The sequence below is a fragment of the Giraffa tippelskirchi genome, chromosome 5 (assembly GCF_054371585.1).
Source record: "Giraffa tippelskirchi isolate mGirTip1 chromosome 5, T2T-mGirTip1v1.2.pri, whole genome shotgun sequence".
Taxonomy (NCBI): domain Eukaryota; kingdom Metazoa; phylum Chordata; class Mammalia; order Artiodactyla; family Giraffidae; genus Giraffa; species Giraffa tippelskirchi.
In genome coordinates this window covers 12,768,651-12,787,209 of record NC_137279.1, presented here as the reverse complement: position 1 = coordinate 12,787,209, position 18,559 = coordinate 12,768,651, and the positions used below count along the sequence as shown (strand labels likewise).

The 18,559-nt window shown below is 38.4% G+C and overlaps 1 pseudogene; it reads right to left on the bottom strand.

Annotated features, from left to right (window-relative positions):
* Positions 1-5,479: 5,479 nt before the first annotated feature.
* Positions 5,480-16,637, bottom strand: LOC145505152 (RNA guanine-N7 methyltransferase-activating subunit-like protein pseudogene; annotated as a pseudogene).
* Positions 16,638-18,559: the final 1,922 nt, after the last annotated feature.

Sequence of the window (18,559 nt, the reverse complement as noted above, 5' to 3'; positions counted from 1 at the left end):
GAGGTTGCATGTCACAACTAAAGATCCCACAGGGCTCAATGAATGAAGATGGAAGATCCCACATGCTGCAACTAAGACCTGGGACAGCCAGATAAATAAATAGGAAGATAATACTGTAATGTTCTTATATACCAAAATATTAGGAATAGTTGTCTCTGGATGGTAAAAGTATATCATAGGGAAGAAAGAAAGCTCCAAAGAACAGTGATTGACAAAATAGAGGAATAAGGAATTAGGTCCACAAAAGGTATGAGTTAAGATGGGAGATACCTGTTGGTACAGAAGTGAGTGGAAAGAAGTTAAATATTATGAGCTTCCCAGGGTAGCTCAGTGGTAAAGAATCTACCCACCAAAGAAAGAGAAGCAGGAGACTCAGGTTCGATCACTGGGTCAAGAAGATCACCTGGAGGAGGAAATGGCAACCCATTCCAGTATTGTTGCCTGGAAAATCCCACGGACAGAGGAGCCTGGAGGGCTACAGTTCATGGGGTTGCAAAGAGTTGGACACAACTCAGTGACGAGCATGAGCACAGGTACCATCTCAAAGGTGATAAAGGTTGCCTTGGAAAGAGGTGGATGGTGTCTGAAATGGATAAGTACTGAAGATATACGCTGTTGAATAGATTAGCTACACGATCCCTATCATTTAAAAGGTAGGCAAGAGTTGTGGGGAAGTGCAAGACTGAGCCATTATCAAAACCTGCAATGTCTGATCAAGGATTGTACAAGGATATTATGGACTAGGGAACTGGTAGATTACACCCCTAAAATTTGCTACTTTATTCAAAGAAATATCCCATCCTGCCCCTACCTGAATCTAGAACTGATTATGCATAAATGGCAGCTCTTAGAATCAACCTAGGAGGAGTCATATTTTTAACAATGGATCATCATGTTGTATTTAATCCAACTATATCTCTCCTCTGCTTCATCTATGTTGTAGACATCTGGAAACCACAAGTCTACAGAAAAGATATGAACAATTCTTGGCCTGGAGGAATTAGTAGGACAAGAAAAGTTTATATATTTTGAAAAAACCCTCTCATTCTCTTTCTGGATTATGACTTCATGTTTATATTTTAAAATGAAAGGATTAGACTATCTAATTACTAAAATTCTTTACAGTCATAAAATCTTAAGCTTCTGTATTCTGCTTATCTGCTACATGTGTTTAAGAGACTACTTTCTCAGATTCCAAAGTCCTTGCTTGATGAGTGGAAAGTAATTTGCAGTTGGAATATAGAGCAAGCTGTAGTACATGAACTTTTAAAATTGAAGTATAGGAAACTGATTTACAATAAGAGATGAAGATTCGATCCTTGGGTCAGGAAGATCCCCTGGAGGAGGGTATGGCAACCCATTCTGGTATTCTTGCCTGGAGAATCCCATGGACAGAGGAGCCTGGCGGGCTACAGTCCATAGGGTCGCACAGAGTCAAACACGGCTGAAGCGACTTAGCATGCATAGCATGCGTGTTGTAGACATTTTATGTAATGTTAAAGTCTTCACTTCCCTACTTACTATACTGACTGTTCTTTAATATTTCAAACTCTTAATTTGTGTGCATGCCTAATTATATCAGTAAATTTAGGGTAAAGGAAGATGAGAAAGTGACAAGAGGCTCTGCCATATGACAAGCAACCTTTTAAGTCTAAGAAATCTTACAAGCCCCCTACTGATTTACAGAAGAAATCTTTCAACTGCTCACGTACCAACTGATTGTCTTGTCTACCCTAGGTTTTCCTGACCCACTTCCTGATTTTGATAAAGATTACTTGAATGTCAAGAAAACACTGGCAAGATTAATCAGATTCATTTGGAGGAAATTGCTTAAGATCTCATGGGAGTTCCCTGGCTGTTCCATGGATAGGACTCAGCACTTTCACTGCCATAGGCCACTCCCTGGTCAGGGAGCTGCTCCACACAGCATAGCCAAAAAGAGCCTCATTTTACTTATGTTGCTGTTTATAAACATTTCCACTCCTACCCATTACAAAAACCACCCACCCTCACCTCCTCTGCTCCCTCCAACCCCCTAAAAAGCCTCACCAAAGTAATAACGAAGCAGATTTGTATTCTAGTTCTCCATGGGTATTCCAGTGTTTGTAATCAATACCCATAATTGGTGCAGATTTTAAGACTGTTTTTCTCCTCTTGAAACGTACAGTAAAAGTAATCTTGCTAATCTATGACACTGAGCAAGGCCCTGTGGGCCTCCTGGGCACAAAGACTTTCTGTGTCCTCCTTTTCCTTGATTATAGGAAATAGCCTTCATTCAGCCTCCATGACATTCCCTGAGTTTCAACGGGCAGATTCAAGCAGCTATTAGTTAGGAAAGAGAAGGAAGCAAGACAAGAAAGAAATAAACAGTCAAGAGAAACAGTAGTGCAGTCTTGGGGCAGGGTCCTGATTCCTCATCAATACACACAACAATATCTTTGAGCTATTTTGCAGATACGGAAACCCCCTCCAGGTGGGATTCAATCCCTGGGTATGCTGCCCACGAGCATATAGATCTCAGACTGGTTGGAAACTGAAGGTTGATAACGCTGACTCCTTTTACCTTACCACCAACCAATCAGAAGTGTATCCACAAGCTGATCAGGCCCTCTTTGAACCATAAAATTTCTCATTATTCTCTCAAAGATGGGATACACAGTTTTGAGAGCATTAGCCTGCTGTATCCTCCTTTGCCTGGCAAAGTTATAAAGCTATCCTTTTCTACTTCAGCCAAAGCTCTGTCTCTGAATCTGGCACTGGTATATAGAGAAGCTGAGCTTTTGATGACATATACACCTCCCTCCATTCAATCTTGAAGTTTGTTTCTTCTTCTGTCTCCATAGTCCTTTAATATTCACTCAGTATTCACTAGAATTCTCCAAAAGAGAATCTGGGAACCCATGTGTTTTTTTTTTTTTTTTTCTGGGGGGGAAACTTTTTTAATGTTAGGAAATCCATCAACATAATTCACTATGTTAACAGATCAAGGGAGAAAAAAAATATGATCATTTTTCACACATAGCAAAAAGGCTTTTGACAAAATTCAACATCCCCTGCTGATTTAAAATATTCTTAATAAACTAGGGATAAGTATATATTTGCTTAACATTATGGTATTGCAGAGAGAATTAGTTTTTAAGAAAGCTTCAGCATTAATCCTTCCAATGAATGTTCAGGATTGATTTCCTTTAGGATTGACTTGTTTAATCTCCCTGAAGTCCAAGGGACTCTCACGAGTCTTCTGCAACACAACAGTTCAAAAGCATCAATTCTTCGGTGCTCAGCGTTCTTTATGGTCCAACTCTCACATCCATACATGACTACTGGAAAAACCATAGCTTTGACCATACAGACTTTTATTGGTAAAGTGATGTCTCTGCTTTTTAATACATTGTCTAGGTTTGTCATAGCTTTCTTTACAAGGAGCAAGCATCTTTTAATTTCATGACTGCAGTCACTGTCTGCAGTGATTCTGGAGCCCAAGAAAATAAAATTTATCACTGTTTCCATTTTTTCCCCCATCTATTTGCCATGAAATGATGGGACCAGTTGCTGCTTACCTCAAAATAATTCTAAATGGATCAAAGATTTAAACATTTTTTTAATGACAAAAAAAGTGGGAAGTTTTTTTTTAATTATCCCAAAGTGAAGAAAAGACTTTTTCTAAACGGCATAAAATCTAGAGGCCATAAAGAAAATATTGACAAACTTGAATGCATAAAAATTTGAGAGGTCTGCACGGGAAAAACACTGTAACCAAAGTCAAAAGACAAGCTGGATAATTATAGGCAGTTCATAAAACAGATCTAGTTTTCTTGATCAAGAGCTACTACAACTCAAAAAGGGGGGGAAAAACAATGGAAAAATAGGCAAAGAATATGGATAGAGTTAACAACAAAAAAAGGAAATTGGTTTTAGAATCTCAAGATTACTGAAGTTTACTCTTAATTAAAGAGATGCACACTTACAAAGAGATACAATTTTCACCTACTAAATTATCAAGCACCCAAAAGTTGGATAACATTATTTTTGATGCAGGTGCAAGAGAACATGCACTCTTACATTTCTGATATGAGTGTACATTGGTGCTACCAGCACAGAGATCAGTTTAGCAATGTCTATCCAAATTTGAAGTAGTTGATACAGCAGTTTTATTTCAGAGAATTTATCTTGTTATACTCACACATTGGCAAAATGACATTGTACAGGGGTATCTATTGCAGCATTGATTGCAATAGCAAGGGTTGGAAACAACCGAATGTCCATCGAATAGGAGACAGTTTAAATAAATTTTTAAAAACTATATGATTATACAGGTAATCTCTACAGGATACATGAAAAATGTTAAAAGTGGCTATTTCTGAGAAAGGAAACTGAGAATCAGTGATTAGAAAGAGATTTAATTTTCATTGCATACATTTTTGATTGTTTGTTTGGCCACACCATATGGCATGTGGGATTTCAGTTCCCCAACCAGGGATTGAACCTGTGCTTTGGGACAGTGGAAGCAAGGAGTCCTAATCACTGGACTTTCAGGGAATTCCCTCATCATATACACTTTTAAATGTTTCTTGAGGGTTTTTTTGTTTTTTTTTTTTACTATATCCATAATTTACCTATTTTTTAAACTTATCAATTTATTTAATGAATATGTAGAAATCCCATGTGGTTTAAGTAGATTGAATTAACTGCTTTAAAGAAACATCGTGGGGAGACCACCTGATACACGCAGTCTTTCAATTCCCCTTATTTCTAGTCTCTATCATGCAAATGCAGGCTGGTTTTTCTATATAATGTACACATATATCTTAAAAAATAATGTTTAGCTTCTATAAGTTACAGACTGGATAGTCTGCTGGTATTACCTCCATATTGTAACTGTATTTTTCTCCATGATATGATGTGAACTTGAGTTTCTTAATAGATTCACAGATTCAGGAGATTTACTTATACTAATCTGGTGCTATGGGAATATAACTACCCCATGGAACAGAGTTCTGTTTTATTATAAAACTGTGTCAACAGTGCTGCAGGCACAATTTTGTTTATTGGGTCACCTCTTCCTAAACTACAAACAGAGAGCACCATTTTGGTTAACACATTCTCTTCAGTAATTTAGAGGCATCAATTAGGTAACAAGTTTCTTTCACCCTTTGTCATATCTTACGAGATTTCTAGGCCCTCATTGTCTTCTTCCTGAACTAATTTCTGCAGGTAGTGAATGTCAAACAATAAGCATGAATTTCATAACAGTGTTTCATAGATTTTTTTAAAAACCTTTTTAGGAGAGTATTTATTTCCAGCAACCATTACATCCCTCCAGTAAGATCTAATTTTTAAGAACTCTCAGGTTCCAAAACAAATTAATAATTCACTCGCTACAATCAGAATGTGAAACTGTGACCAACAGAAGGTACAATATAAACTTTTCTCGTGTTAACAAAGTAGATGGTTTTACTACAAGCCGCTGACACTTCTATCAGGAGTAGCCATAGGGAGGCTGTTGGTTGTAACCATAATGTCCATATTGATGGGGTAGTAATGTTCTGGTCTGTGCTGCAGGCAGTTGGTACCCCAGGATCATTCATGCCACTGATTGGATCAATTGTCACTTGGCCACCCCTCTCTGCTATTCCTACCTCTGAACTGTCTATTACCTTGCAACCGATTGCCTCTATTTTTTGGTTCCTACCAGCTCTGCTATTCCATTGCTCGACTATTGGAGGGGACTCAGGAGGACGTTTCAGTTATTCTTGGTACTCTTTGTCATCTTCTGTGAATCTACTGGCAAACATCTCTTCAAAATTTGGAACAGCTTCAGAAGTGTCAGTCGTTCTGAAGTTCCCAGATATTTGAGGAAGCTGTTCTGTTTAATGTTTAGATTGTTTAGATTTCGGGTACAGAGTGCCATCATAGGACCTCCCTTAACATAGATTCTTAGACACGTATTTCATGTTTGTACTTTATATACCAGAAATCAGTGTTTTATGATTGATAGCATCTTAAAATTAACTGGCATTTTAGGAGATAAAGATAAATCTCCCACTAGTTCTATCTCTCTGAAGATGCCTAACACAGAGAAAATACAAATTTGACTCACAAAACTCTGTATTACTTTGTTGTTGTTATGTTACTTGCTGCTTTGTAAGAGTAAAGCATTGGTATCTTGTTCCAAACATCATAGGCATATTTATTTCTTAAAGATTTGTATGTTACAGAAAGTCCATTACAATTCAGAATCCCATTCTGGTTTGAGTCCTTTCCCATTTAATTGAGAAAGACATTAACCTGCTCCTAATTTAGAAGTGTTTATTCTTGAAGATCTGTCTACTTGCCTGAGCCATACAACTCTAGTCTGGAGAGAATTGCTTTAACAGAAATACGTTTTATATTATGTGGATAATTTTCACTCAGAACTTCTAGGCAACCATCATCTTTGGGCAGTCTCTTTGCCTTTGTCAATGATTCTCTGGGCCGTCACAAATTAGGTTGCTCAAAGTCACTTAATAGCAAATCAACTGGGGCTTCCCAGATGGTCCAGTGATTAAGTACCCACCTCCTAAAGCAGGGAACATGGGTTTGACCCCTGGTCTGGGAAGATCCCAGAATCCACAGAGCAACTAAGCCTATGCACCACACTACTGAGCCAGCGCCTTAGAGCCTGTGCCCCACAGCAAGAGAAGCCACCACAACGAGAAGCCTCACCACCCCAATGGAGAGTAGCTCCCACTAGCCTCAACTAGAGAGCACCCAGTTGCAGGAACAAAGACCCAGTGCAGCCAAAAATAAATAAAATGAAATAAATAGTAAATCAATTATAATTCAATAAAGCATATAAATATACATATATAACAAATTAAAAATCCAACATTGACACCCAAATCCTCAAACCACTTAATATAAAGCACCCTGGAAGAATCCTGTCACAGAATGGTTATTGTTGTTTAGTTGCTAAGTCACGTCCAACACTCTTTGTGACCTCATGGATAGCAGCACACCAACCTTCCCTGTCTATTGCTGTCTCTTGGAATTTGCTCAAACTCATGTCCACAGAGTCGATGATGCCATCCAATTGTCTTAGCCTCTGTCACCTCCTCCTCCTGCCTTCAATCTTTCCCAGCATCAGGGTCTTTTTCAGTGAGTCATTCTTCACATCAGGTGGCCAAAGTATTGGAGTTTCAGCTTCAGCATCAGTCCTTCTACTGAATATCCAGGACTCATTTCCTTTAGGATGGACTGGTTGAATCTCCTTGCAGTCCAAGGGACTCCAAGAGTCTTCTTCAACACCACATTCAAAAGCATCAATTCTTTGGCATTCAGCTTTCTTTATGGTCCAATTCTCACATCCATACATGACTACTGGAAAAACCATAGCTTTGACTAGATGGACGTTTGTTGGCAAAGTAACGTCTCTGCTTTTTAATATGCTGTCTAGGTTGGTCATAACTTTCCTTCCAAGGAGCAAGTATCTTTTAATTTCATGGCTTCAGTCACTATCTGTAGTGATTTTGGAGCCCCCAAAATAAAGTCTGTCACTGTTCCCACTGTTTCCCCATCTAATTGCCGTGAAGTGATGGGAACAGATGCCATGATATTAGTTTTCTGAATGTTGAGTTTTAAGCCAACTTTTTCACTCTCCTCTTTCACTTTCATCAAGAGGTTCTTTAGTTCTTCGCATTCTGCCATAAGGGTGGTGTCATCTGCATATCTGAGGTTACTGATATTTCTCCCAGCAATCTTGATTCCAGCTTGTGCTTCATCCAGCCTGGCATTTTGCATGATGTACTCTGCATATAAGTTAAACAAGCAAGGTGACAATATACAGCCTTGACGTACTCCTTTCCTGATCTGGAACCAGTCTGTTGTTCCATGTCCAGTTCTGATTGTTGCTTTTTGACCTGCACACAGATTTCTCAAGAGTCAGGTCAGGTGGTCTGGTATTCTCATCTCTTGAAGAATTTTCCACAGTTTGCTGTGCTCCACACAGTCAAAGGCTTTAGCATATTCAATAGAGCAGATGTTTTTCTGGAACTCTCTTGCCTTTTTGATGATCCAGTTGGCAACTTGATCTGTGGTTCCTCTGCCTTTTCTAAATCCAGCTTGAACATCTGGAAGTTCACAGTTCACATTCTGTTGAAGCCTGGCTTGGAGAATTTTGAGCAATTGTTCAGTAGTTTGAACATTCTTTGGCATTGCCTTTCTTTGGGATTGGAATGAAGACTGACCTTTTCCAGTCCTGTGGCCGCTGCTGAGTTTTCCAAATTTGCTGACATATTGAGTGAAGCATTTTCACAGCATCATCTTTTAGGATTTGAAATAGCTCAACTGGAATTCCATCACCTCCACTAGCTTTGTTCGTAGTGATGCTTCCTAAGGCCCACTTGACTTCGCATTCCTGGATGTCTGGCTCTAGGTGAGTGATCACACTATCATGGTTATCTAGGTCATGAATGAATAGTCAAGGATGATTTCCTTTAGATGGACTTGTTTGATCTCCTTGCAGTCCAAGGGACTCTCAAGGGTCTTCTCCACCACCACAGTTTGAAAGCATCAATTCTTTGGTGCTCAGCCATTTTTCATGGTCCAACTCTCACATCCATACATGACTACTGGAAAAACCACAGCTTTGCCTAGATGGACCTTTGTTGGCAAGTGACGTTTCTGCTTTTTAATGTGCTATGTTTGTCATAACTTTCCTTCCAAGGAGTGAGTATCTTTTAATTTCATGGCTTCAGTCACAATGTGAATAGATTTTCATAAAATCTGTCACTGTTTCCACTTCTATTTGCCATGAAGTGATGGTACCAGATGCCATGATCTTAACCAAAGGGTAGAGTTAACTCAACTTTTGTTTTATTTTCTTTTGTCTTTCCTTTTTAAAAAAAATTGTTTATTTGGCTACACTGGGTCTTAGTTGGGCCACATGGGATCTTCCGTCTTCATTATGGCATGTGGGATCTGATTCCCTGACCAGGGATCAAACCTGGGTCCCCTGCATCGACAGCATGAAGTCTTAGCCACTGGACTACCAGCAAAGGCCCCTGTTTTTCTTTCCTTGGTTTCTTCTTTAGACTTGCTTTATTTAGTTTTCACTTGTTAATTATTTTGGGAAAAATTTCATTATTCCTAATTATTACAGTCAATAACAAATTATCTTTGAGAATATGTAAATTAAATTATATGAATATTTATGAATAAAATTGTATGTGTGGACACAGTTAACAGTTGTTTCCTCTGACAGACTTAAAGTTTCTCAAAACTATATGTCCTTTTTCACTTTTAATAAAGTATTTTCTACTTTTACTTTTTTAGAAAAGTATTTTTAAAAAATATTTATTTATTTATTTGACTGTCCCAAATTCTAGTTCCCTGACCAGGGATCAAAGCTGAGTTCCCTGCATTGGGAGCACAGAATCTTAGCAACTGGATCACATGGAAGTCCCTCACTTTTTCTTTAATTACTTTTGAACATGGTTATAACACTTGAGTCAGGAACATTGGACATGATTTTTATATTTATATTTATTCTTATGAATATGATTTGTAATTAGTGATTTTATAATTTTGTGTGTGAAGCTATATTTTTTCTCATTTTCATTGGGACAATGGAACAATAATGTTTTATTTTGAGTGATACAGTGAATGTCTAAGGCATATAGATATCCTGTAGGCTTATTGATTTATTGTGGAAGTTGGACAATTTTTGTCTTTGGAACGGAATTTTTAATAAAAGTTCTATACCTAAAATTAAAAAAAAAATGAAGGGAGTTGAAAACAGTAATAGTTGAAGCCATTTTGTAACAAAAAATTGTTGGTATAGTTCAAGACTGTGTTTAAAAAAAACTTTTGATTTTATATGTGTTATCTCATAATACAAATAAAATGTCATCTATAGTTGTTTCTTATATTGGCCTCCAAAGTTGGACTAATTAGAGATTTATGACATTATGGAAATAGAAATGATACTAGAACCTTGGTGATTATTCAGTTGTGCAATTCTGCTTGGGCTGCCATAACAAAATTCCACAGGGATTTCCCTGGTAGTCCAGTGGTTAAGAATCTGCCTTGCAATGCAAGGATGAGGTTCAGCTGCTGGTCTTGGGACTAAGATCCTGCCAGCTGGGGGCTGGTGGGGAGGTGGAAGCAACTAAGCTTGTGAGCTGCATGGAAAGATCCTGTGTGACCCAAGGAAGATCTGCACACCACGACTAAGATCTGATGCAGCCAAAAAGTACTAATAAGAAAATTCCACCGTCTAGGTGGTTTAAGCAACATAAATTTATTTCTTACAGTTCTGAAGGTTGAGAAATCCAAGATCAAGGTTCTGGAAAATTTGGTTTCCGATGAAAGTTCTCTTTGTGGCTTATAGAAGATTCCTTTTTGCTTAGTAGTATGCATTTAAGGTTATTCCATGTCTTTTCATACTTGATAGCTCATTTCTTTTTAGTGCTGAATAATGTTTTATTGTCTGACTATACCAGATGTCGGGTCTTTTCTTACAAGTACAGTTATATTATTAGATCAGGGCCCTGACTTCTTTTTTTGTTGAAGTGTAGTTGATTTATGAAGCTGTGTTAATTTCTGCTGTACAACAAAGTGATTCAGTTATACATATATTTATATTCTCTTTTTAACATTCTTTTCCTTGGTGGTTTATCATAGGATATTGAATATTGTTCCCTGATCTATACAGTAGGACCTTATTGTTATCCAGGACCCTCACTTAATAATCTCACTTAAACTTAATTACTTCCTGAGAAGTAAATTCATCCATACGTGGTTATAAGTTCAACTTGTGAAATTTGGAGGGACACAAACATTTACCCCATATCACTAACATCCTAATTTTATAAAGTAGAAACAGATCAAGAGAATGTTAGAAACAAGATGAAAAGAAACCTAAAGAGTGTTACGGTTAACACTTCTAGTGATTTTTAAAAATTTAATTTAACTTTTAAATTTTTGGCCATGTGGCATATAGGATCTTAGTTCCCTAATCAGACATTGAACCCACACCCCCCCGCATTGGAAGCAGAGTCTTAACTGCTGGAATGCCAGGGAAGTCCTCTTTGATGTTTTCTATCAAAATGTTTTAAATAACTTGATTAAATAAATTCTTGGTAAAACTTGCTCTCTTAGTCACTTGATTCTCAATTGAAAGTTCTTTCTATGACATTACTGCCCTCTTTTGTTATGTAGTTCTCTTCAATCTTTTCCAAGTTGTTACTAATTCCCTTTTATTTTACTGCAGGAGAATCCACTGCCGTAGGTTTTTAATTTGGATCATGTTCAAAAGCTTAAGAGCTATCTGAAGTTTTATGATAATTATTGTGTTATTGTGTTATTTTTTGTTTTAGGTGTTTAGCTTTTATAAGATTCTCAAAATAATCTATGATAGCAAAAGTATCCACCTACTAAGCAGTAGTTTTCTGTATCCTATCAGAGTGACAAGTTTTCTCACTCAAAAGTTCCTTTCTGTGCTAAATTAGGTATATCCATTCAACCAAAAACCAATAAGGGTATTTCCCAGAAGTAAGCTTCATGCTAAGAATGAAAAAATGAATGTCACAATTCTGTAATAAAGACTTACTAAAAGAGAAAAAATGATAAGGAAGAACTGAAGAGGAACAAGTTTTGCTGACTCCAAAACTAGTTATCTTTTTTTTTTCATCATACCATGATAACTCCCAATTTGACTTGTCTCCTCCTTCTAGATCTTATTAAAGCTGTAGGATATTGGGCATGAAGTAGCTGACCAGTGTTTTTTGTTTATTCTGAACTGACATTGTGTTGGGTAAAGAAAGAATTCTGGTGATGTCCCACTTATTTTGCAAGTGGAGGTTTTCATTTTCAGTTTTAATTCCAGGAAGAAAATTACACATTCTCCTTTTAAATCTCCCCCTAATCCACACACAATATAGACTAGAGTGGGCCCAACAGAGATTGTACAGAGTATGAGCACACGGGTAAGAAGGATAATGAATCACTCTATAGGTAGTATTTGCAGAGAAAATTAAAAAAAGGAAAATCTCTGAAGAAATACTGTGATGACTTTAAAGCTTAAAAGACTACACTTAAGGTAAATTCATAGGACAAGACCTAAGAGAAATAAGGAGAAGGCAATGGCACCCCACTCTGGTACTCTTGCCTGGAAAATCCCGTGGACAGAGGAGCCTGGTAGGCTGCAGTCCACGGGGTCGCTAAGAGTCGGACACGACTGAGCGACTTCACTTTCACTTTTCCCTCTCATGCATTGGAGAAGGGAATGGCAACCCACTCCAGTGTTCTTGCCTGGAGAATCCCAGGGATGGTGGAGCCTGGTGGGCTGCCGTCTATGGGGTCGCACAGCGTCGGACACGACTGAAGCGACTTAGCAGCAGCAGCAAGAGAAATAAGTCACAAGGGAAAAAAGTGAAAATGTTAGTTGCACAGTTATGTCCAACTCTCTGTGACCCCCATGACTGTAGCCCACCAGGCTCCTCTGCCCATGGAATTAATTCTCCTGGTAAGAACACTGGAGTGGGAAGCCATTCTCTTCTCCAGGGGATCTTCCCAACCCAGAAATCAAACTTAGGTCTCCCACATTGCAGGCAGATTCTTTCCCATCTGAGCCACCAGGGAAACCCAAGTCGTAAGGGCATTGAAGCAAAAAGCATACATCTTCCAGTCTAGTGGGGTGCTGTAAGCAGGTCTGAGAAGGACTGTAACATTATCATGCAGTAGAAGGAGACAGAGCTCAAAAGACACTATGTGATTTGTTGCATGTATCTGTGTTGAGTGATTTACACATACTTGCCATTATAGGAGGTTGGTCTCATCACTCCCAATGTGTTCTTCTCTTGCTCACATTAGCTACTGTATTAGTCTCTTATTGCTACTGTAACAGCTTACCTAAACTTAACAATACAAATTCTTTATCTTTTAGTTCTGTAGTTCAGAAGTCCTAAACTGGCCACATTGGCTAAAATCCAGGTGTGCATTCCTTTGTGGAAGCTCTAGGGGAGAACACATTTTCTTGCCCTTTTCCACCTCCTAGAGGCTGCTCACATTCTTGCTTCCCTGGCCGCTTCCATCTTCAAAACTACTAATAGCAGTCAAGTCTTGCTCACATTGCATCGCCCTGTCAATGAGCCTTCTGTCTTCCTCTTTCATGTTTAGGAACCCTTTTGAGTTTCGCATATGATTACATTGGGTAATCCAGGATAAACTCTTTATTTTAAGGTCAGATGATTAGCAAAATAATTTTCTCTGCAGCTTTTATTCCATGTTGTTATATAATACATGACAAATTCCAGGAGTTAGAACCTGGACAGCTTTGGGTAGGGGGACATGATTCTTCCTCACACAGCTAAAGTTTTGTTTTTTTTTTAATGCCCTAATTAATGCTTTGTATCATGGCATAACAGAGTAGACCTTTGCTGAGCTGTAAGCCAATTGAGAAGCAAAGAACTATATTGAGTTACCACAGGATGTGTGGATATTATGGAGAAGCCAATGGCAACCCATTCCAGTGTTCTTGCCTGGAGAATCCCAGGGATGCAGGAGCCTGGTGGGCTGCCATCTATGGGGTTGCACAGTGTCGGACACGACTGAAGCAACTTAGCAGCAGCAGTGTGGATATTAAGTTCATTTAGTAGTCATATATAAGAAGAGGAATTATGTAGCCCTCTCTAAAACTTCTTACAGTATAACTGAAGCAAGTTAAGTCCAGAGAGATTCCTAGTTCTTGATGTCACAGAAAGCCAATTTTAGAACATCAAGTTATTTCCACTTTCTCTGTTATTTTTTTCAATGCAGTATTATTATCAACATATTTATTATATGATTCCCTGATAGCTCAGTTGGTAAAGAATCCACCTGCAATACAGGAGACCCCAGTTTGATTCCTGAGTCGGGAAGATCCGCTGGAGAAGGGGTAGGCTACCCACTCCAGTATTCTTGGGCTTCCCTGGTAGCTCAACTGGTAAAGAATCTGCGTGCAATGCGGGAGACCTGGGTTCGATCCCTCAGTTGGGAAGATCCCCTGGAGAAGGGAAAGGCTACCCACTTCAGTATCCTGACCTAGAGAATTCCACGGACTGTATAGTCCATGGGGTGGCAAAGAGTCGGACACGACTGAGCGACTTTCACTCACCCACTCACTCAGAGAAATGAAAACCTGCAAAGTCATTTGCCTTGAGTTATAGTTTGAAATAGAAAAATAAAACTTGCTTCCTTGAATTGTATATCAGTCCTGAGCTAGGAATACAGTTTGTGTGTTAGTCACTCAGTCGTGTCTGACCCTTTGCAACCCTATGGACTGTAGTCCTCTAGGCTCCCCTGTCTGTGGAATTCTCCAGGCAAGAATACTGGAGTGGGTTGCCATTTCCTTCTCCAGGGGATCTTCCCAACCCAGGTCAATGGAACCCAGGTCTCTTGCATAGCAGGCAGACTCTTTACTGTCTGAGTCACCAGGGAAGCCCCAGGAATGCAGTAGATATTACTATTCCCATTTTACCTTTGAATGATGAGGAATATGGGGATCTTATTAACCATACTGCTAGAAAGGAACAGAACCCATATTTGCCCAACTCCCAAGCCCATCCTGTCTGCAAGCATCTAGCCAGTCCACCACCATGCTAATATCCTCAAGAATGTGAAAAGTCCTGTTCTTGACTTGTAACACCTAAATTAAGTAGTTTAGTTTAGAAATTCACAATTGTTTTATAATTTTCAAGGACATAACTTTATTTCAAGTGATGCTATAGATTTCTAAATATAGAGTAGAAGTCATATTCTAAATGAACCTGTTTATATGACTTCACCTTATTAAGAATATTTATAATATATATCATTTTTTAGATGAATAAAGAGAATTAATATGAGAAAAGGGAGTGCACATCAATCTATTTGGTGTCAGCCTCTTCAAAGTTGGAGCTTTTAATACAATGACATTGTTTCTAACATTCAAATGCTTTTGTTCTCTCTTTTCCTCTCTGAAGGAGGCATCTCCTGACTTTAAAGAGCATTTCAGATAACTCAATATTTAAAATATTTCTCAATAGCGATGTTGAGTCTAATATATATATATACATATACACACACACACACACACATATATATACACCATGATAATGTTACAGAAAACATACATGGTAGGTTTCAGGATGTGTTTGAAAGGAACATTTTTCATTTGCATCATTTCTAACTATTGTTTTGTTTGAGGAAAGATTGTTTATCCATTGGCCATTCTTCCTCGCTTCTTTCAGATTATGATGTTTTCCACTCTTTCAAGAGCATGTAAAACATACCCCACCGTGCGTTTTGTGAATGTTGCCATCTTAAACAGATATTGAGTAATAACCAGGGGAAGTCACACCATGATGCTTCACATCATCTATTAGGAACAATCAGGAACACGAAATGGCAAGTGTGTGCTATCTGGACAGAGTCCACTTGAACGAAGACACAGAGGCTAGAGAAGTTAAAACACTAGAGGCTGAGACACATGACCAACTCAAATCTCAAACTTCTGTTTGGTTTCAGTTATGAGTCATTTAGGAAGGAAGTTGGGAAGTAAACTGAAGATAACCTCTTGTGTTATTTTCTCAAAAAGCAATCTATTTTCTGAAGTTCCTTCATGGGTCAATCTTACAGGCAATTTGGCCATTTATTTTTCTGAGTAACATAACATAGAAAACTGAAATACTGATACATTCTACTTAATCTAAGGCCTTTAAATTAATTATTATAGTGAGAGTAATCTGATTACTTTTGAATGCCAATTATATTTAGTGAGGATCCGCAGAAGTAGTGCTTTTCGTCTGGATTAAAAATTTAAAAACAGAATGATTTTCCAAACTGTTTACTATTCATCTTAAACTACTTCCCTCTACTTCAAACCCAGACTGTGGCTAAGCTCTACAAAAGCTTGAGTCCTTAGTAATACATTCGGAGAAGGCACTGGCACCCCACTCCAATACTCTTGCCTGGAAAATCCCATGGACGGAGGAGCCTGGTAGGCTGCGGTCCATGGGGTCGCTAAGAGTCAGACAGGACTGAACGACTTCACTTTCACTTTTCACTTTCATGCATTGGAGAAGGAAATGGCAACCCACTCCAGTGTTCTTGCCTGGAGAACCCCAGGGACGGGGGAGCCTGGTGGGCTGCCATCTATGGGGTCGCACAGAGTTGGACACAACTGCAGCGACTTAGCAGCAGCAGCAGTAATATATTGAAATTGGAGGTCAAGTTGGGGGACAATTGCAATATTTAAATCATTTTTTAAACTTCAACTATGGAAAAAAGCAGCTCTGAATATCCTAAGTCTGTGATATTAAGTTGTTAAAATACAATTATTAGGCAAGTTATAACATTTGTCAAGGCTATCTATCTATCTATCCATCTATCTTTTTTTGGTCACACCACACAGCTTGTGAGATCTTATTTCTCTGACCAGGGATCAGACCTGGGCCCTCAGCAGTGAGAGCTTGGAGTCCTAACCACAGCATTGCCAGGGAATTCCCTATCTATATCCATATCTATGGAATGAAGGAAAGTAAAGGAACAAAAAGGGACCCATTTTTAAAATGATAAGTAGCAGTTTCTTGATTACCAAAGTGATCATTCACATAACGTAAAATATGTAACAACCACATTTCGCTTAGATTTCAATTTTGAAATGTGTGTTTATTTACTTTTCTATTTTTTTCATCTTTCTAATTACCCGGTTATCAGCAAGTGCCCTAATCAAGAAGAAACTGCCTTTCAGGAATTCCCTGGTGATCCAGTGGTTAGGACTCTTTGCTCTCACTGTTGAGGGCCCAGGTTTGATCCCTGGTCAGGGAACTAAAATCCCACAGGCTGTGCTGCTGCTGCTGCTGCTGCTGCTGCTAAGTCGCTTCAGTTGTGTCTGACTCTGTGTGACCCCATGGACTGTAGCCTACCAGGCTCCTCCATCCATGGGATTTTCCAGGCAAGAGTACTGGAGTGGGGTGCCATTGCCTTCTCCGCACAAGCTGTGTAGTGCAGTCAAGAAAAGAAAAAAGAAAAAAGTTAAAGAAAAAAAGTTTGCCTTTCACTGAGATCTTCAAATGCTCCCTTGTGACTAAAGTATGCTAGCTTTATAGCACATGAAGTTTATTACAATTATTTTCGTTTCTCATTGATGTGCTTTACTGTGATTATTAAATAAGCTACTTTCATGAAAGTGATATGTATTTAATTCTATATGCAGTAATTGGTTATGATATGCCAGGAACATTTCCATTTATAAGGAATAAAAAGGTCCATTCCGAATCTTTACTTAAGCTCTTACATGGTAAACTCTGTATCCAAATAGAGTGGATAGGAGTTCTCATTCACATAGAAAAATAGTCTACATAAGTGGAAAATCAACAAATTCAACAAAATCACATAATCACAGTGTGTTGTACATCTAAGAATATAAAGATTAGTCCACATGTTTTTAGTAGGAGGAATAGAAAAATTAGGTAGCATCCTACCTTGAGTGATGGAGCTGAGCCTTACAGAAGAAGGCAGATTCTGAGGACTTAATCATGTGTGCATGTGTGTTTTAATTTGTTCTTTTGTTAAGTTGTGTGAGAGAAGTCAAATGGATCCAACACAGTTACATTTAAATAATGGAACCTAAAAAAAAAAAGAGAGGGAGAGAAAGGTATCAGTATTCTCCTGATAAGAAGAAAACTGAAAGATATGATAGTAACTGCATTCAAATATATGAGATTTGCATTTCATTGACATTCCTTGTTAGCTATTTCTTCATATCTCTGAAAGAAAAATAAAAGGCAGCATTTGAGCACTGCTAAGTCTCTTGATTGACAAAGTTTTTTGTTTTGTTTTGAACAATTTCAATATTTAATAAAGGATTGATTGACTTAATTTCAATATACAGTCATTAAAAGAAGAGAAATAGAAAGAAGAAAGAAAAGTACTGGCACATGCATCACCAAATTTGACTGAGCAACATCCAGACTTGAACAGCAGTGAGAAGTCCCTTGTTAATAGCAATCTGGAGTCCCAATTGGGAAGAGGTCCCAGGCTGTGCATTCACCCCATGGATGAGACTTCAAATTTCACTTTGGGGGCTCCCAATTATAATCCCAAACTGATATTATCAGTTTGCATGCAAAAATGAAGCTCTGATTTTTCTTTAACATTTACAAAGCTATTTGTTTCATCTGGATTTTCTGGATGAAAGTCTCCAGATTTCCTGGACCCCAGGGGGCTCGCCAGGCCTCTAAGGGCTCAAGAAAATCCAGTACCCACTTGCTCTCTTGTCTAAAGTGCCTCTTGACTTTCTGGTAACAATTGGTGTGTTTGCAGGCAGGTATGTAGTCCAGGCAGGGTCAGAAATCAGTGAAAGACCTGCTCTCTTCATTTTAATTTTCCTGTCAAAATCAAAACCATGGCCAAGCTTCCATCTGAAACTTACTCTTTGCCACTGCAGTGCAGAAGAGCAGACTCTGGTGCTTCCTGAAGAGAATTCTTAGGATTTATTTCTTAACAACTTTCATATATATCATACAGCATGGCAACTATGGCCATCATGCTGTAAATT